General features: G+C 42.8%; 1 long non-coding RNA gene across 1 annotated transcript in view; it reads right to left on the bottom strand.

The window, feature by feature from the left end:
• LOC143352769 (uncharacterized) overlaps positions 1 to 19,436 on the bottom strand; it is a 54,125-nt gene that overhangs the window by 33,088 nt on the left and 1,601 nt on the right. The gene's annotated exons all lie outside the window — the stretch shown is intronic.

Genomic DNA, 19,436 nt, shown 5'->3' on the forward strand with positions numbered 1-19,436 from the left:
TCTTGCTCGTGAGGGTAGTTACAGGGTAAATTAGATTTCGCGCTTTTCCGCGCATTTCCCACACTCTGATGCTTCCTAAAATTCTGAAAAAAATGTGGCATATTTTGGATCCTAAGGCAGATTTTTGAGAATTTTTTCAGATTTTTTTCTTGCAAACTGTGGTCGCAAAAAATGAAAAACCTCAAAAAAATCGGAAAAATGTACATTTCTCAAAAATATGAAAACATGCTATTTTGCTGTTTAGTGCCCCGATAAAGTACCATAACAGGCAGTGTCCTCAATTTTTTTTAGATTTTTTCTTGTGGGCACTTTTTGTCCAGACAAGAAAAACCGAATTTTTTCGCCGTTTCTGCTATTAGGAGGAATGTTACACTTGTTGGTTTTATCGCAGGTATATATTAAGTCATTTTAAACATTATTACATTGAAATAAGTAAGTGTTTGACCTAAGAAATGTTTTAAGAGAAAAATGGATTGTATTTTGTGCGGTATATACTAGAATGTTCGTAACGTTTACAAGATCGCCGGTTGGCACAGCGGTTAGGGCGTCGGGCTACGGAGCGGATACGCTTGTGTTCGAATCCCGTCGGTGGGAAAGTTTTTTTTCCATACGTCATCTTTATTTTTTCAATTTCTTATATGGTTTATTCATGTGATTTTAACAATATTTTTTTAATGTTTTAAAAATATTGAGGTAACATTTTGAACTAACTTTTATTTATATCACTCCGATTTTACTTCGAATTTAATGATATTATTTTCTTGGATTAGGCAATAAATTAATATTTATATTATTGTGTTCGTCCACGATTTCTGCCTGATATGAAATTGCTTGTGAAAATTGGTAAGATTCCGTGAAAAGAATTTTTAAATCTACTTCTGTCATTTCCGGAAAATCAAGAGTATCTACCGAGGATACTGTTTGAAATGGAGTCTTTTTGCAGTTCCAATTGTTTCCAATTTTTGGAAAGGTTTTGTTGTCTACTTGTTTGTGTAGAAGCTGGTACTTTTGACCTAGTATACTATGAATTGCCTCTGCATCCCACCGAAAATAATGAACTTCCTGATCCGTATCATAAATGTCCACAGAACAAGTCTTTCATACAAGTAACTATAAACGGGAATTACTTCCTCATGTACCTTACAATAAAGAGGAATGGCTTAGGCTTATTTGTACCTGATACCTCACTTTCAAAATAGTGGTAGTATGTAGCCCTTTTCTCTCAATTTGACAAAAACCAATACTTTGCTGCGTGTTATTTATTCAGAGTTCTTCTTACTTCCTCCCTAATTTCTGAAGACGCAAGGCTTAGAAACTAGATTAATGAATTTTAATATTAACAATGTTAAACAGGACCGCAATGATGAACATATACAATTAGAGAATCGAGGAAATAATAGATACTGCAAAACTATTTTTGTATGTATTTTAGTTAAAAATGTTACCTCAATATTTTTAAAACATTAAAAAAAATATTGTTAAAATCATATAAATAAACCATATAAGAAATTGAAAAAATAAAGATGACGATGGAAAAAAAACTTTCCCACCGACGGGATTCGAACACCAGCGTATCCGCTCCGTAGCCCGACGCCCTAACCGCTGTGCCAACCGGCGATCTTGTAAACGTTCCGAACATTCTGGTATATATCGCACAACATATAATCCATTTTTTTCTCCTAAAACATTTCTTAGGTCAAACACTTACTTGTTTCGATGTAATAATGTTTAAAATGACTTAATATATACCTGCGATAAAACCAACAAGTGTAACTTTCCTCCAAATAGCAGAAACGGCGGAAAAATTCGGTTTTTCTTGTCTGGACAAAAAGTGCCCACAAGAAAAAATCTAAAAAAAATTGAGGACACTGCCTGTTATGGTACTTTATCGGGGCACTAAACAGCAAAATAGCATGTTTTCATATTTTTGAGAAATGTACATTTTTCCGATTTTTTTGAGGTTTTTCATTTTTTGCGACCACAGTTTGCAAGAAAAAAATCTGAAAAAATTCTCAAAAATCTGCCTTAGGATCCAAAATATGCCACATTTTTTTCAGAATTTTAGGAAGCATCAGAGTGTGGGAAATGCGCGGAAAAGCGCGAAATCTAATTTACCCTGTAACTACCCTCACGAGCAAGATAGGGGGTTGAAATTTTGATCAGAGGGGTTTTTCTGGGTCAGCTTTCGAATGGTTCATTAATCATTGAAAAACCTCTAAGGGCAGTTTTGACCATCTTAATCGGCTAGGCCCTTTGTTTTTGAAAGCGTTGATTACGAATTTGACAAGACTTGCTATTAAATATGTCATTTCATAATTTATATGTTATACCTATATACTATATTAATATAAAACCTGTATACTTTGCTTGGTTTTTAATCTCGAGTTTAAAAATTGTGACCTGATTCCTACATTCTCAGGAATCTCTTATTTCAAAGAGAGATTGTTAGTATGTATTAAGTACTAGCAATTATTATACTATCCGTGAACGCACCGACAGTCGACCGACGGTAACATTTACTCTGTAAAAATTGCGCTGATCGAATCGAGACATCTAATATTGCGGATAGAATTATGGTTGTAATTCCTCGTAAAAAAATCATCCAGGACTTGGCGACATATATAGAGAAATCACTGTAAACAGTTCCATCTAAAATGCATCGGAGAATATTTGTGGGGTCGGACATGCTACGGTGTCTGTGACGGTAGTACAAATTGGGGTTTACTCGTTTAGAATGGTTCCTTACCTTGAAACGAAACCCGAAGAATCGCGCGACGCGAACACGTCGGCCGACCACGACTGTGGAGCATTTTAAAGCTTCGCGTCGCGGACATGTTAATATCGCGCACGAAAATAGGAAAACGCGGCTGGCTTTTATCGCGGCATAATTGTTTGCGGAGATAATGAAAGCCAAGGGATGTTCAGCCCCTTGGGCGCGACATTTTTCCACGAGCCTGCCTCGCCAAAATAACGCTCGAAAACTCGATTCTGCTCTTCCCGTTTCTTTTCCTGGATTCCCTTTGTGATCCCTCGCTTCACCTCCGGCCGGTCACGGAGCGAGGTAACGTTTGCATTCGACTCCGAGGGAATCCCGTTCTTAATCCCGTGTTGCAACGGAAGTAAAGTAGGCTTATTATTCTTAGTATAGAATAATCGTTGGTACTTTACGAAAGCCGAACGCGTCTCGATAGGTTGCGCGAATTCAATTTCGGAACGAGGACAAAAACGCGAGGTATGTATGTAAGTACAGTGAATTCTCGATATATGTCAACAACACGGGTCTTGCCAGCGTCTTGTATCGTCCAGGAGACATACCCGAGCGGTGTTACGTTTGCCGAGGCCTCTCGAGCTACGTGGCCCCTCCCGGGGTATACCCCGCTGTAGTGGGGATAATTCCGCGACGTTTATCATCCAGGCCTCGGCGACATATATAGAGAAATCACTGTACTCGACTCGAAAGGAACAAATTCGAAAGATTCTCGTGTCTCGCGCGATACGCGCGGCCCGCTATTCACTCGCAAGGAAAAGGGATCCGCGGCCATTGTACCCGCAATGGGAGGGGACGACGGCCGATTCCGTCGAAGGGGATGCTAATCGATGGATCCCATTTACGATATCAAAGTTAAATAATCGATGCGGGTCCGAGAGCCAGGAAAGATAAAGCAGTCTCCGGGGAGTCGCGTAGTTAGTCGCGGATTAAAAACCATCGTTCAGACACGGCCGAATAAAGATCGGCGTAAAAATAAAACGGTCAGATTGTAAAGGAGCGTCTCGACCCGTTTTCGCGTCCATTGGATTTTTCGATGGTAGCTGGAAAGCTTTCGTCTCGATGGAGAGAGAGAGAGAGAGAGAGAGAGAGAGAGAGCCGACGACGCGATCTCTTACCGATCGCGCTTCCTCTTTTCCCTTTTATTCCTCTTTGCTCTTCTGATCACCTCTCTTCTGTTCTATTCTCCGAAGCCGATGAATCAGCCTCGCTCGATCGAATCTCCTGCGACGTTAAATAAATTATTAGGGAAAGTTCAAAGGGTTCGCTGGAACCGATCAACGTCGCTTCCGGTTCCCGAGACAGATGACGACGAGAGAGAGAGACCACGCTTTGTCGAGCACCGCGATGCAACGTTTCGATCATCGCGTCGCCTTTAAAACGAGTTCCGTGTAACTCGTAGGCAGTCTATTTCGTTCGTAATATATCCAGAGCGTTTGCCGACCGAGACACGCCGTTTCCAAACTAATTTCCATCCCTCTCGCTGTCCTTCCACCGAGGGAGAAATCGGTACAGAGATAACTTTGTTCATAAATATTCAACGGCACGCACCGACCGGACACGTCGAAAGGTCCGGGAACTGACTCGACGCGACGCGCCGCGCCGCGACGCTTCGTATCTTTGGATTCGCAACCAGCCCCGTTGCTTCCCGCGGCCGATTACAAGGGTACTACCACCGACCGTGGAATCGATCGGAAAATCGCACAAACTTTTGCAGAATTTACCAGAAACGGAGCTCGTTTGTTTTACACCACCGAGAGCGCTGGAGTCGTGCCAACGAGATGAATTACTTTTCGTTTACGTCACGAGGTCGTAAAGTAAGAAGGGCCCGTGTCCACGTGGCTATCGAGCATTGTCGCCTGAAAATATTCATTAACCCTTAACGGACCAATGCCGCCATATAAGCGGCATGGCACTTTTACTTACTGCGCCCAATGCCGCGTATATGGTTGCAGAAATCATTTTACTTTAGTCCGTTAATAAATGTTCGCTGAAATATAAATATGTTCCTTTCTATACTTGATATAAAAATGTTGAGTCCGCAGTTTCTCTAAAAATAGCTTGGACCTGGTGAGAAGTAAACTTGAAATACTTCCGGGTTGATATCGACATTTTCTATTCCCGACGATCAGCGCCGAATCTCGATGTACCATTCAGATGGAAAATCATTGGTGTTTAACGACTACGTATGCGCGTTACCGGTTCCAGTGAAACCGTTCGAGAAAAATCGCTAAGCTTTGCGAAAATATATTTTGAAAAATGGATGCGCCTATAAGCCTCATGGACAGGCGTAGCAGTCCCTTAAAAGCTGCCAGCTCCGCCAGCGTGGAAAAGCCTATAACATTCTGCGAATCGGGGGGTGGAGCGTAACAAATAAAAGATATTCAACGCAACTACATAACCGGGCGAAAGGGTGGCAAAATGATGGGAAAGGGGCGGGGGAGGAGGGTGGCCGTCGCGTCGCGCAAAAGAAAGATATCCACTTTATGTCCCAAGTTGGCTCGCGAGTTTGCCGACTTATATTTAGGAACAAACAATGTCGTTGGCGTCGTCGTCGAGCGTTCCGCGCGGAACCGCATCGACGGAGAAGATTGTTCGTTCCCGGAGCATCCAGAGAAACAGAAACAGCAACGTTTCGGTCGATACAAGAACCCCGTCCACTCGTTACTCGAAACTAATTTCTGCTCTCGCTGCTCGTAGATTTTCGGTTCGACGAGACGAGAGACCCGCCAAAGAATTACGTTGAAAGAGGATCGATCGTCACGGTATAACCGATCGATCATTTTCTGATGGTCCCGGGAATAATTTGGAAATAGGTATCGACGGAACGGGAGTGGGAGGCATGATTTCGAAGCATGGTAGTCGACCGACAGGGATTGTCGGTCGAAATGTTCATCGAATGAATCGCATTAATTTTCTGGTATAATTAAACCGCGGCGTACGGGTCTACGCTGGCCGTGTTTTCGTTCACCATCGTGGATGCTCCTAACACTGAACCTACCACGGCAGGTCAAATTGACCTTTTCAAACTTCTGCGTACAATTTCGTACATGCAACATTATCACATCGCTATTTATCTTTACGACTTTAAGATATTCTTAAAGTATACAATGTGTTTTTCAGTATTTATTTCTCTTTTTTTTCCCCCAGAAATATATGTATCCTACCTACTGCGGCCGGTCAATTTGACCGCACGAGATAATATGGCATTTATTCTTCCAAACCTAAACAATCAGTACGAAAGGAAGGCTATTCTCAATGCGGCAAGGCCAACTCAAAATAAATGAGCCGCCTTATTGAATGAGACGCTATCAAGTTACGCACGTGCCTGGTTGATAATACTGTTTCACGGCAAATGCACCCAAACAAGTCTAGTAAATCTAGGAGAGAGCGTCACAGTATTGTTTGTATAATTGCAATTATATAAAAATAAATTTGTATCGTCATTGTATGGAAGTTGTTCGTCTACTAATTCATTCAGCCACAAATTGACTATTATCTACGTTTAATGTATTAACAATAACTTTTTCTAAGGACCGGTCACATTGACCACGCACGGTAGGAACGGTTACACAAGAAGTGTCGGTAGGTTTAGTGTTAACACTTAACGGTTCGGAAGTATTTCAAGTTTACTTCCCACCAGGTCCAAGCTATTTTTCATACGTAGAGAAACTGTGGACTCAACATTTTTACATCAATTATAGAAAGGAAAATATTTATATTATAAACTTAAGTACTTATATTATTAACTAATTTGATTTTTGTTACCATATTCGCGGCATTGGACCCAGTAAGTAAAAGTGCCATATATGGCAGCATTGGTCCGTTAAGGGTTAATTAAAACGGTGCGATCAACGCAGACCGATGGCCTACGACGCGACGCGTCGCGACGGACGGACTCGACGAATTCGAGCGCCGACAATCGCGTTTTCCAGGAGCTCGCGTCCCTGTGGATACTCTTTCGATTCCATTTTTCCCTCGAGTTTGTACTCGCGAATTTCCGCTGTTCCAGTTTCCGTCGGATTCGCTCTCCGCCTCGAGTTAACGAACCCATCCCGCGTACCTTCGAGCACGATCGAGCCTCGACCTATATTATCGATTCAAACCGTCCGCGATTACTTTAACCGGAAGGGAACGCGATCGTTTTCCATTTGCCATGTATATTGAATTCTGTCGAAGCCAAATAGAAAGAAAAGACAGTGTCGTAACCCGACTACGACCTTCGCAAGGGATCAGCCGCGGATTTCCGGTACGGAGATGTGTAGTCCCGATATTCCCGGACACCTCTTTCGCGTAGCTCGCCGAATTAACGCTAGAACCACCGAGCCTTAAGAGAATCTCTCTGCGGCAGCCATCTTGTGACGTCATACTTGCTTCAGTAAGCGAGTCTTCTGCCGAATATTACAAATTACTCCACGATGAGGTAGAAATTCGCAATTTGGGCTCTGGACAGACGTAGATTGGACTTTTAGGAAACACAAGTGACCACTTTTAAACTTCTCATTGCAACATTGAAGCGGCCATTTTTCAAGATTTTGACCCTTGCAAGTTCATATACGTATATTGCAGAGAGATTCTCTCAATTTCGAGAGATTTACTGTTCGTATAAAAAAAAAAAGGCTCTGGACAGACGTAGCAAAGACGTGTACAAACACGGTGGTATGCATTTTTAATTGATTACTTACTTATTTAAGACAGAAGTAACATAACGTGACAGTCAAGGCCAAATGCCTGCCGGCCCCCTTAAACGTGACTTACACTTATCCCTTTATAATAACAGCAAGATTGAATTTGCTCAGGTGTCATACGATTTTTATGGTAACATGTACTCCAAAGAACAGATATATTAAAAAATTTCTCGTGAAAACGTTTTCATAGTTTCACTAATCGTGAAAGAAGAAATCGTCCACCAGTCATTTTGACTGGTTCGGTAGTTCTAGTGTTGATCCGAACCGAAAGGCGTGCAGCGTGTTTTGGCTTGTTCCGCGATTCAAACTGACCGCGGGAAGGAATTCCAATGAACCGTGACGATGGGGATCGACTGAGAGCCCGTCGGAACCCTTTTTCGCTACGTCGCGTCTGGTCGTATCGTATGTACAGTGACTTCTCTGTGTATGTCGCCAAGTCCTGCGTGATTAATGTCGCGGAATTATCCCCATTACCGCGGGGTATACCCCGTGAGGAGCCACGAAGCTCCGGAGGCATGTCTCCTGGACGATACACGACGCTGGCAAGACCCGTGTTTGTGACATATATCGAGAATTCAGTGTACTCGGTCGGGAGCGGTAAAAGTGAACGGGCGGACGATCGGTGCAGCAATTGTCGGAGACAGTTTCGGAACAGACCTATTGTTCCCGAGTTTCGGGCAGACGACAGAGACAGGGGTCGGAGCATCTGGCGCGGCGAATCGCCTGAAAAATATGTACTTGAACGGACGGGTCGAGAGACAGCCAGACACCACCGAACCGTTTATTTCCGTTCGAAGGGATACGCGGCGCGGGCCAGGCAAAGGTCCGGCGAAACAGGACAGAGCAGAAGAGCACGGTTATATGGAAAGCCGGTTAATTCCCCGTGCACCGACCAATAATTTCTTGTCTCGTCGACGCCGGTCGATAAGCGGGAAATCGAGTTACGGCGCGCTCTCGCTCGTTCGTTCCTGCTTCCGGGCGAAATGCTCCGGACCGCGATCGCCGAGCAAAAATTCAAGGAGATTTCCTTCGGAATCGAACGCGAGAGTACGCGAAATTAATTGCGCTAGATCCGAAAGACGTATCGCGAGGTACAATTAAAGTACATAGTCGTCATTCTCGCGGAATAATTGCCGACTTTCGGTTCGCGCATCTTTTCGACACGCATCGGCTGGTTACCTTATCGGCACGGTATCATCTCGGCACGAATACAGTAAATTATTATTGTATGTCGGTACCGCCGTTCTTTTTACTGACACTCATACGAAATCGGTGGTTCTCGCCGAGCGTCCCATTTGAAATACACAGGGCACGCTGGAAACCTAAGAGTCATCCCGCGTGAAAGTCATGGCATACAAACGTGACTGACATTCAAACGGAAAGAATATCCGTCTCCGATATACAGTGACTTCCACTAATATTCGGACGCTCTTAAAGATCGCATAACTTCGTCAATATTGGACTATGCTAATTGAATTTTTTTGAGAAGTTAGAACAATTGGATCGCTACATAACGTGAGAAAAATGTTTGATCAAAATTGCAATCGGTCGAAATTACAGAGAAAGTACTAAGAGTTGTATTTGGCAACGTTTTTATGCGGGCTTATATTAAAAATTTGAAAAGTACGTTCTGTGCATCTACATCAATTATACATATTCCGAATATTTCATCTAAATCGGTCAACGTTGCAATGAGCTACAAACGTTTAACGATGAAAACTTAAGGGCAAAAGTCGCAGAATTTTGGACTTGTCAGGGAATTTCGCCCTTGTATGATCATTTTGGAACATCTGTAACTCACTGTAATGTTGACCGATTTTGATGAAATTCTCAGAATCTGTATAATTCATACAGATCTACAAATCGTACTTTCTAAATTTTCAATGTAAGTCCACATAAGAAAGTTGCAGAATACAACTTTTAGTATTTTCTATGCAATTTCGACCAATTGCAATTTTTGTAAAAAACTTTTTTCACTTTACGTAGAAAACCAATTGTGCTAACTTATTTAAAAAAAAACCAAATCGTATGGTCCAATATTAACAAAGCTATACGATTTTTAAAAGCGTCCGAATATTAGTGGAAGTAGTCACTGTACATAATCCGTAGTAGTAATAAAATGCAGACTTTGTATCACGATTTCCAGCTAGCTGTCGGATCTTTCTTATTTTTCTGTATTGTCCCAAGCCATTAGAGTGATCCCGTGGCAGAAAAGGGAGGGGTAGGCGTTACACGTGGCGCGTCCCGAAGGGAAACCCAAAAGACCAGGGAATGAGATAAAATCGCGCGCGTAAGCTAGTATAATCTAGATGCCGATCCAATCCCTAAACTGCAGGCAGAAGGGCGGGTCGACTTTAGCCGCCGCGTATGCGTTTCATTCGCGTTACCATAAACGTATGTATTCGGTCCATAAGCGATCCTAATACGACCGTCGGATGTGGTCGAATGCTATACGAACTGCCAATTAAAGGGCCAACCGAAGAACACGGTGTGAATCATGGTACAACAACGTTATCGCGGAAGAAACGCTGACTCTACGCTGCTTGAAAACAAACTTGCTATCGTTATCGAGAAACCGATTGAACAGACACCTTAATTAAACGGTTAGTCTTTGATATTTAGCTTTAAACCTACCGAGCTTTAAAACCAACTGGTACGCGTTTCCTCATAAAACTGTCAAGATTGATTTCATTTAGACTTTGCGCGGCTCCTACTGTAACTTGTGCTCTAACAAAGATATCTACACAATCATTTCTCATGAAATAATTTTCGTCATCTCGATAATTGTAAAATAATAAATCTGGAAACGGTCATTTTGACCGGTGGTGGTAAAACGTTAACTTCTCGGTTTTCGTTTTATAGAATATGGTTCTCGATTCAGCCTAGGTTCGAAAAACGAAACCGAGGAGATTTCTTCGGAAACGAAGGGTCAAATCGTTCGATGCGAGAATCCAGAATCAAGAAGCGGCGAGAGAGTGCCTGCATACATTCTGTTCGCGACTCGGCCAGGTAAAACAACGGTCGGACGCGCGAGAAGAGTAATTAGAAACGGCGTAGGTGGATTGGATCGATCCGAATGATTTTTGCCCTGTCGCGGACCGGTGTGGAGCGACGTGGAGCGGCGTGGAACGGTGTGGAGCGGAAAGCAACACGGTGCATATGCTCGGCAGCCGAGCACGATGACGCCGCGCCATGTGTTTCCAGCTGGTTTACGGGGAGGGTTCCACGGAGGGAACTATAGGGGCGCTATATAGGGTGCACGAAATGTTCTGGGTCTGTGGGCTTTCGTACGACAAGCGACGAGGGTGGCCGTGGGTGGCCGAGGGTGGCCAAAGGGTCCGAGAGAGGTCGAGGGGGATGGTTCTCCCTACCAGCTGGCTGCCTGCCTTCTTTCCTTTCCGCGTACGAATCGAAGAGTGCCCGTGCGCGACGTCGCGCCTTTTCCTCTTCCTTTTCCCTTTCCCTTCCGTTTCTCTCACGCCCCTCCCTTTAATCGCAATTGCACTACGAATATTTACGCGAGACCACGCGTTTTCTCTAGCGTCCGCGATTCGAATATTTCAACGCTAAACCGTACACGATAAATACGCTCGAACGAATTATGTATCGCGTCTGTCCCACGACATGTTCGGATAAACGAGACCCGGGTTAGATTCGTATTACAACGGTAAACAAGCCGGCATTGATATCCTATTTCTCGAAGCGTTTGATCCGCTGCAACAACATTCTACGTTCGTCGAAAAAAGAGAGCGCTCGAGCGCTCTTCGTGTGCAACCGGACCCGACCGAGTCTAAATATTACCGTCGTTACAGATTAACGTGATGCGGCTCTCTCACATTGTCGCGCCACGGAGATTAAAACATTTCGATAAGATAAAATAACAAAAAAAAAAAAAGCCGCGAGCAACGTTCGTCGTCGAATTTCGATTGGGAATCGGAAATCGCGTGAGCATTGCTTCCCCCTCAGTCTTTTCAGTCTTTCGTCGCGCAGCATCGGAGACAATGGCCGGCCCGCGTCGCCGACTATTTTTCTTCTCTCTCGATTCAGGTCAATTCTCGTATTTTTTCCGATCATCGATCTAACACGCGATCGGTGGAGAGCAGTGTCCGATAAAATCGTGCCAGGTACTCGAAAGTACAGCTGTTCGAATATTTAAATACCCGGAGATTGGTTTTAGCGTAATCTTTCGATAATCCTGTAGAATTGGATTGCAACCGTAGCGATGAACACGGAAACTGCATCGCCTTAAAAATGTCAATGGTCTTTGTTTAACTACCGCAAGTGCAACACCTGTTCTAAACAGACAGTACCGATAAAATGGATCAGAATATGTACGTAGACCGATTACAGTCTTTTCTCGATTATGTCGCAAGTTACTGGCTGATAAAGGCCGCAAAACTATCCCCACTACAGCGGAGTATACCCCGTGAGGGAACTAAAGAATAGTATCTCCTGGACCATATATGTCGCTGGCAAGACCCGTGTTATTCACATATATCGAGAAAACACTGTAAAAAATTAGGGGAACGTAGAAACGAAGGAAAATAGAAGAAATACATACTACGAAGGGGTCGAGAAAATAGTACGGAGGGTAGAGCGTAGGGTAAGGGGCCCAATTAGTGTGGGGGTACCCACAATTTTAAAGCATAATGGATATTGAAAAAGAGATATTACAAATTTTTCATTACAATCAGTTAATATGTTATACTGTTAAACCTGTTTTTGTGCGGTAGATAGGGACCGCATAAAAGAAACCGCACAAAAAAGAATATTCAGAAAGTTATTACATATTAAAGAAAATTTTTTATGCGATGGAGAGGAACCGCATAAAAAAAGTCTCACTTAGAAAATGTGTCAAAGATTTACGAAATAGCGAGAAAGTGCTTTCCAAACAAAATAAATAATTAAATTACACATGGAAACAGTTAAAAAAAAAATTTAATTTCTCATTTTAAACGTGGAGAAATTTTCAAAATGCACATAATTCAATACTACTCGTCGCAGTCCAAAACGCGCATCTTCTTGTGACGAGAACATTACAAGGGTGTTATAACGCCAACACTGTTAGCATTCATATGCCGCATAAAAAAAAATCGCACAAAAAAAAATCGCATAGAAAAGGACCGCACAAAAACAGGTTTGACTGTATATCTCTTTTTTTAATATTCATTATGCTGTAAAAATAAATATAAATAATATAGGCACAGTGATTGGTACCCCCACAGTAATTGGGTCCCTTACCCTAGACTGAACGCAAAGATAGCGATAGCTTGTGCGATTTAGGGTCAGATTATACTAGGCAGGTCCTACGTCGAGGGTGTACAGACGACGCTAGATACAAAAACCGGGTAACCAAATTCTGTTGACAGCATTTGTTTACAATGTTTTTATGTCTAGCGTTTGTAGACCCTCAGGCGTCTGACCTGCGCAGTATAATCTGACCTTAAAGCGGGTTCGAACGGTTCGACAGAAACAAGAGGCGAGTCTAGCTTTCGTGCTATGTCGAAACAAGTGTCTCGTTGTTCCTTGTTATTCGATTAGGCCGTGAAAACGTCCGGTTAACCGCACCGTCTGCCCATTCGTCCTGCCTAATTTTCCTTATCGGTTTCCCCAATTGAATAAAGTCGGCGTTATTGTACTGTCGTCCGCCGAGAAGCGGGAGAGAGGAGACACGGTCATCGGGTTAATTGGAAATTTGCTCGTGACTCGCTCGACCGTGCTACCCGTTCGCACGACTATGCGTCCACCTCGCCGATTAACGTCCGACCGGGATGTCTCTTCGAGGGAATTCCACGCGAACTCGCGACTCCACCAGTCACGAGTTACGCTTTCGATTAATCGAAGGCGTCAAGGCGGCATGCACAGTGAATTCTCGTTAGGAGTCAGTTGCGCCGTTCTTGTGACTGACTCTTAGAAGGAATCTGAGGTTGTCGTCGAGCGTCGCATTTCAAATACACAGGACACGCTGGAAACCTAAGAGTCATGTGCGCCTACAAGTCATAAAAGCCTATGACTACTAAGCGATAGTGACACGAACACTGAGCAAATGTCTTTCTCCTTCTTTCTGAGCTTCGGCCCCTCACCGCGGTGCTGTGGGTAGTTCCACCGACTCCAAATTGTGAGGTTGGCACTGACTCCTAATGAGAATTCACTGTCGGCGATCGAACACGAAGCTCCTACGAAGAATCGTGAACGCGTACGCGAGCCAACTTGCATCCAACAATGCCAACCGTCCTTCCTGCCCTTTCGACCTTGCAACGACACGTTCTTTTCAAATGTTAATAGTAACGTGAAGAATCAAATGTTAATAGTAACGTATTCGAATAAAAAAAGAAAAACAAGGACTAATACCAGCGGATGGTATCTCGGAGTGCATAATCGTTCCACGACGAGAAGACGATAACGTACAAGCATATCTGGGTTAATACGATAAAAACTTGCTAGACAGTTTACACGAGTTTAAATTGAAAAAAGTAAAACTCGTTTCTGAACTTGGTTAATCCGTTCGCGCGAGCGAGATATCTCGTTGGTAGTTGCGAAAGGGGTTGAGTCACCCGGGTACTGTGACGTAGTAAAATGCGGGAATCCATTAGGCGAATAAATAAGAAACCGAGCGAAGAGTTGACCGATACTCCTCGGTCAAAGGGGTTAATCGAAAGCAGTTCAAGAAGAAGAGAGAGAGAGGGAACTCGATTTCTCGATTGCTCGATTGCTTGATTACCGGGGAAAATGCGAGGCGCGAGCGCCGATACAACGTTCCAATTACTTGGATGATAAATTAGAAATGCTTCCGGTTTTCCACGGTTCTCGGGTACGCGCATCTCGGCTGGGCGAATCGACTACCCCCGCGAGAGGCTATCGGCAAAGTTTCTTCGCCGTTTGCTCTTGTTGCTCCCATTTCATCGCAACCCTTTCGGTAGCCCGCCCTTGCGTCGCGCAACTTACATCGGCAGCCGTGTTACGACAGTCCAAACCCCCCGCCAATTCTTTTTCCATATTTCGCCTCTCGAGTATACGTCTGCGTCCTGGCCGAGTTTCAGTTTACCGACCGAACACACGTAATCACGTCGAGCATATAAAAATTCACCCGTTCACCTTTCCGCTCATTTTCGAAGGGTTAATGCTCGCGCACCTCGGCGTATCTCGAAAAGAATCCAGATCTACGCTATCCAACGAATTCGCCTGGTTTTTATCTTATAATCGATTCAGAAGCCTTCGAACGACAAAATTAACCGTGTAAAATTCCTCCACTTCCACGGTTCTACCGTACCAATATTTTTGTCCCCTCGGTATAGGTCGTACGCGAATCAACGCAAGGACTATCATGCGCAACGAAACAAAGTAGTGAAACGCGAAGAATCGACAGAATTAAATGCCTTTTGATGCGGCATTCTACGGATCCTCTTTTCTGATATCAGAATTGTTCTCATAGCGTTTCGATTTCGAAGGAATAAGGTCGACAGAGTCTCGAGCGAATAAAAACGAGCACATACACGTGCAAACCTAACGAAAACGGTTCTTCGAGACGTTCGTCTGGAGATGCTCCGGTATCTTCCCTATTCGTCGAACGGATCACAACCTTCCCGTCCTGCCTCTCCGCGAAATGCTCCGAGCATGTTTCTATACGACGATGACGTCACGAGATTGCGAGACTGGCTTCGGAATTGCTTCGAATCGAAAATCGTCGATCGTCGAAGCATCCGAAGAATCGGATACGCTCGAGTACCGAAACAACGTCGAAGCATCGAACACGAATTTATCGGGCAACCGAATGCACAGGGATGGTTCCTTGTAACCGCAAATGCATACCAAGTTTCAACTCGATCGGGTAATTAGTCTGCTAATTATCGACCAGCAGGCAAGTCGATCGGAATGAGAATGTCGATCGCGCCGCTCGCGCTCGCGTTCGAAGCTAAAAACAGCAGCGCGCGAATTTTCGAACCTTTCTTCCGGGACGACAATCTTATTTCACGAGCTAGCAACTGATACCATATTATATGTGCCGAGCAAATGTGTTAACATACTTCGCTAGTTTTACATAAAACGTGATACCTGTTTTTCAATTGAATGATAAAGCTTAGGTAAGAATAATTACCTATATGGTGAATGTGATAAACAAAACATAATAGTTTATGTTGGATAATATTAACAATATATATAATATTTTACAAAAATAAGGATTTGAAGCAATGTGTACAGTTTTAAACGTTTCATCAGAAACGGTTAAGATAGTACACCAATGCTAGGGAAATGAAATTGTCAACAAACACTGATAGCCAAATGTAGTAAGCCACGTTTAGACTGGTGTTTACACAGTTTTTCTCCTATTTGAATGTTAATTGACACGAGTAAGTCAAGATCTAACCACTTACTGCAGATAAAAGAAACAGTACCATTTCATTGTGCGATAAAGGTTTTTCACTACGGAAAATTGCAGTAAAATGTGGTGTAAGTCACACGATGGTTGCAAGAATAAAGAAAACCTATGGTAGTGTGTCAACTTCTTCAAGGAACGATAGACCGTAACTTGTTTCTGACAGAGCTGCACGTGAAATTGCATATCGTCTTCGGTCTGAAAGTCATAAAACTCCAAAAATCGCGGCTCAAGACGTTGGAGTAAATGCAAGCGAATGGACCATCCGCCGCTGCTTAAAGAGAATCGGGTTAAAAGCGGAAGAAAAATATTAAACTACGAAAAAAATTAGCTTATACATACAAAGAGTGGACAACAGAAGATTGGAAAAGAGTTATATGGCCCGACGAAACAAAAATTAATAGATTTGAATCTGATGGAAGGTCTCGGTACTGGACTTCATCCGAAAATAGTAATCGAGCAAGTAGCATAAAACAAACTATGAAGTTCGGGGGTGGCTCAATTATGTGTTGTTTTACTCATAAGGATGCTCCCTTAGTTCGGATATTTTGCAAAACAATTTACCTTCTGTTGGTAATTCTATCGAATTTGCTGAAGATGAAGTAGTATTTCAACAAGACGGGGACCCTAAGCATACTGCAAAGATAGTAAAAACCTGGCTAGGAAATCAAACGTTTTCTCTGATGAAGTGGCCAGCACAAAGTCCAGATATGAACAAATATGAAAATATGACAATCCACCTTCAGGTGTTCATGAATTGTGGAAAAGGTCAGAACAAGAATGGTACAACATTGAGCCGGAAATGATAAAAAATTTAATAGATAGTATGCCACGCAGGCTAGAAGCAGTACAAAAAAGAAAAGGAAAATGGACGAAATATAAATTTAACGCTTTATTTCGACGGGCACAATTCAAGTGCAAAACTGTAAAAACTGTCTTCAATCCCTATTTTCGATAAATATTCCGTATATTATTAATATTAACGAAAATAAACTGTTGTGTGTTTTTTTTTTATCCTATTCACTTTCTAATTATTGTTACCTAATCTTTAGCATTGAAAAATAGTTCGTATTATCACGTTTTACGTAAAACTAGCGAAGTGTGTTTACACTTTTGCACGTCACTGTACGTAAAAATCGAAATGTTAATAATAACAAGCGAACACCGTCGATAAGGCGCCGAATATATAATTATTCCCGTTTTCCGTTTCCCGGCGAACGCATCGAGCATCGCGGAGGACACCAATGACCCAAACTTAATTTACAGGCAACTACGACGACCGTTACATCGGTGGGTTTTAATTAAACGGCGAGGTTCGCGTACAAAGAGCCGAGTGTGACAAAGTAGCTCGACAAAGCAATCGAATATACCTAATACGTCGAAGAGTGGAAAAATTTGGCGAGAAAGAATCGGCGCGGATCGGTTGCGAGTCGGCAGGCGTACGCGTTTCACGAGGAAAGTTTGGCGGCAGCGTTGTTAACACTAGAACCACCGAACAACAAATGCGACTGACGTATATTGCTTTGTAACAGTGACAAGACTGTGCCCATTCAGACTTCATACAACTTTTATTGTAATATGTGGTTCAACGAACAGGTTCGTTAAAAAATTTCCGATGAAAACATTTTTACAATTTCAGTAATTGTAAAAGAAAAAATTGGGAACCAGTCATTTTGACGGGTCCGGTAGTTCTAGTGTTAATAGCGGTAAAAATCTCGCTCGGTAGCATCTCGTAACGACACTGGGCTCCTATGAAACAGCAAGTACACTCGACCGCCTTTGAAACCGGTAGAAAAAGGCCGGCCGAGCGACAGGCCACTGGAACACGCTATTAAATAGGCCGAGCAGCTACACGGGAAACGATTAATCGTCTACCGGTGTCGAACCGCGTCTTTTCACTCCAAAATATTGCTCGCATGACAAACGGGATCAATTGATATTCTCCTATTGCGACGGTCCCACGGTCCCCATCGTAGCCCGCGCGATTTCCTTCTTGCCGAACTCGATTCAGAATGTAACCGGCGCGGAAACCGATTCGCAATCCACAGTTCGTAATTTCAATTTAGTTTTCTTTTGTCGGCGTAATGAGCGCGTCTACACGTTTCCGCGTAATTATTTTCTCGGGGACAAACAGGTTTTTGTTTAGTTTCCATCGTGCCTGCTGCACAGTTTTCAATTTTTTACACTCGCCCTCGCCAATACCCACGAGGAAACTACTATGGCGTATACAACTTCATTTCGGATCGACTCTTGTATTTTATGAAATATCTTCTCTACCTTCGATATTCTTTTCTATTTCTTCATTTTTACTAGTCTGTGTTATTAATTGTTTTTTCGCGGTTGAGTAGGTTTTCCGATTTACCCTAATTTATTGTCGAACAAACGACAGTGGAATATATTTGTCTGTCCTGTGTTTACCAGCCAGGAACCAACCTACTCGACAACCTTACCATCACCTCAAAAGCATAATAATTGTACGCCGTATTGTAACTGTATAAGCAAACTAACCTATGATGTACGATGTACGAGTACCCTTATAGAATACACGAGATCTGGAGAAAGAACGAGAGAGCAACTTAATCGCGGTTAAAATTGTTTCCAGCATTCGTCGATGCCTGTTCATTCATTTAAAGCGTACACGGTTCCTTTCGGCGACTTCGAATTGAGGTTATGTTGTTGTTTGTTCCTCTATACTCTCTTATTTACCTATAAAGAACCATCTACAAACCTTCTACAAACACAAAAAACACGATATACCTTTCTTTAGAATCTAATGCCAACAATTCTGCGCACGACAACATCGAATTCTACAAAGCTATGAATGTCGGTTTAAATATCTTGAGAGTAAACAGCTAGAATCTGTTGTCCCAACAACGATAAGAGTAGCATTATTGCATCTTGCAGAGTTGCGTAAGATTTAAAGTATAATCAAGATACAACGAGTTTAGTTGTAGCGCTTTAACGTAAGACTAATTCGCAACCGATGCTTAAAGCAGGAATCCAATAAGATTCCACAAAAGTTGCAGGAGAATCTCCTAAACGACACAACAAAAGCCAAAGCGGCGAAGAACAAGAAGCGTAACTCTAACAATGAAACACAGATCCAATCAAGATCTACAAGGCAAAATGTTACTTTGTAGATTTATAGATGTTGCTTTGCCAAGAGCTTCGCTCTTGAGCAAGCGAAAGAAACATTTCCGGTACAGTGAATCCGCTTTATATGTCAGAAGCTCGTGGCACTATTCTCTGATGAAGTTCCGAACGTAGGAAAGGACTACTGTCTTTTACAGCTCGCCGCAGTCGCTAAACACGTCGTAATTCCTGTCTCCTTTGAATTATCTGTCAAAGTCACGGCGTCGTCAATGCTGCGAACGAGACCCTATTATTCGTTGATGCAGTGCCGAACGTAAAAAAGGACAGCGATGCTCGAGAACTTTATTTTCCATGAGCTTTCACCAACGTATTCGTCACATTTTTCTGATTAAAATGAATCCAAATATGATATGATTCCGATGATAATTACTTATGTAACGAACGATTAAAGTTGACTGGCGTGAGAGCTCGGGCCTTTAAATCAAAAGCTAAACTATTATGAATTATTTTTTAT

The sequence above is a fragment of the Halictus rubicundus genome, chromosome 3 (genome assembly GCF_050948215.1).
Source record: "Halictus rubicundus isolate RS-2024b chromosome 3, iyHalRubi1_principal, whole genome shotgun sequence".
Classification (NCBI taxonomy): Eukaryota; Metazoa; Arthropoda; class Insecta; order Hymenoptera; family Halictidae; genus Halictus; species Halictus rubicundus.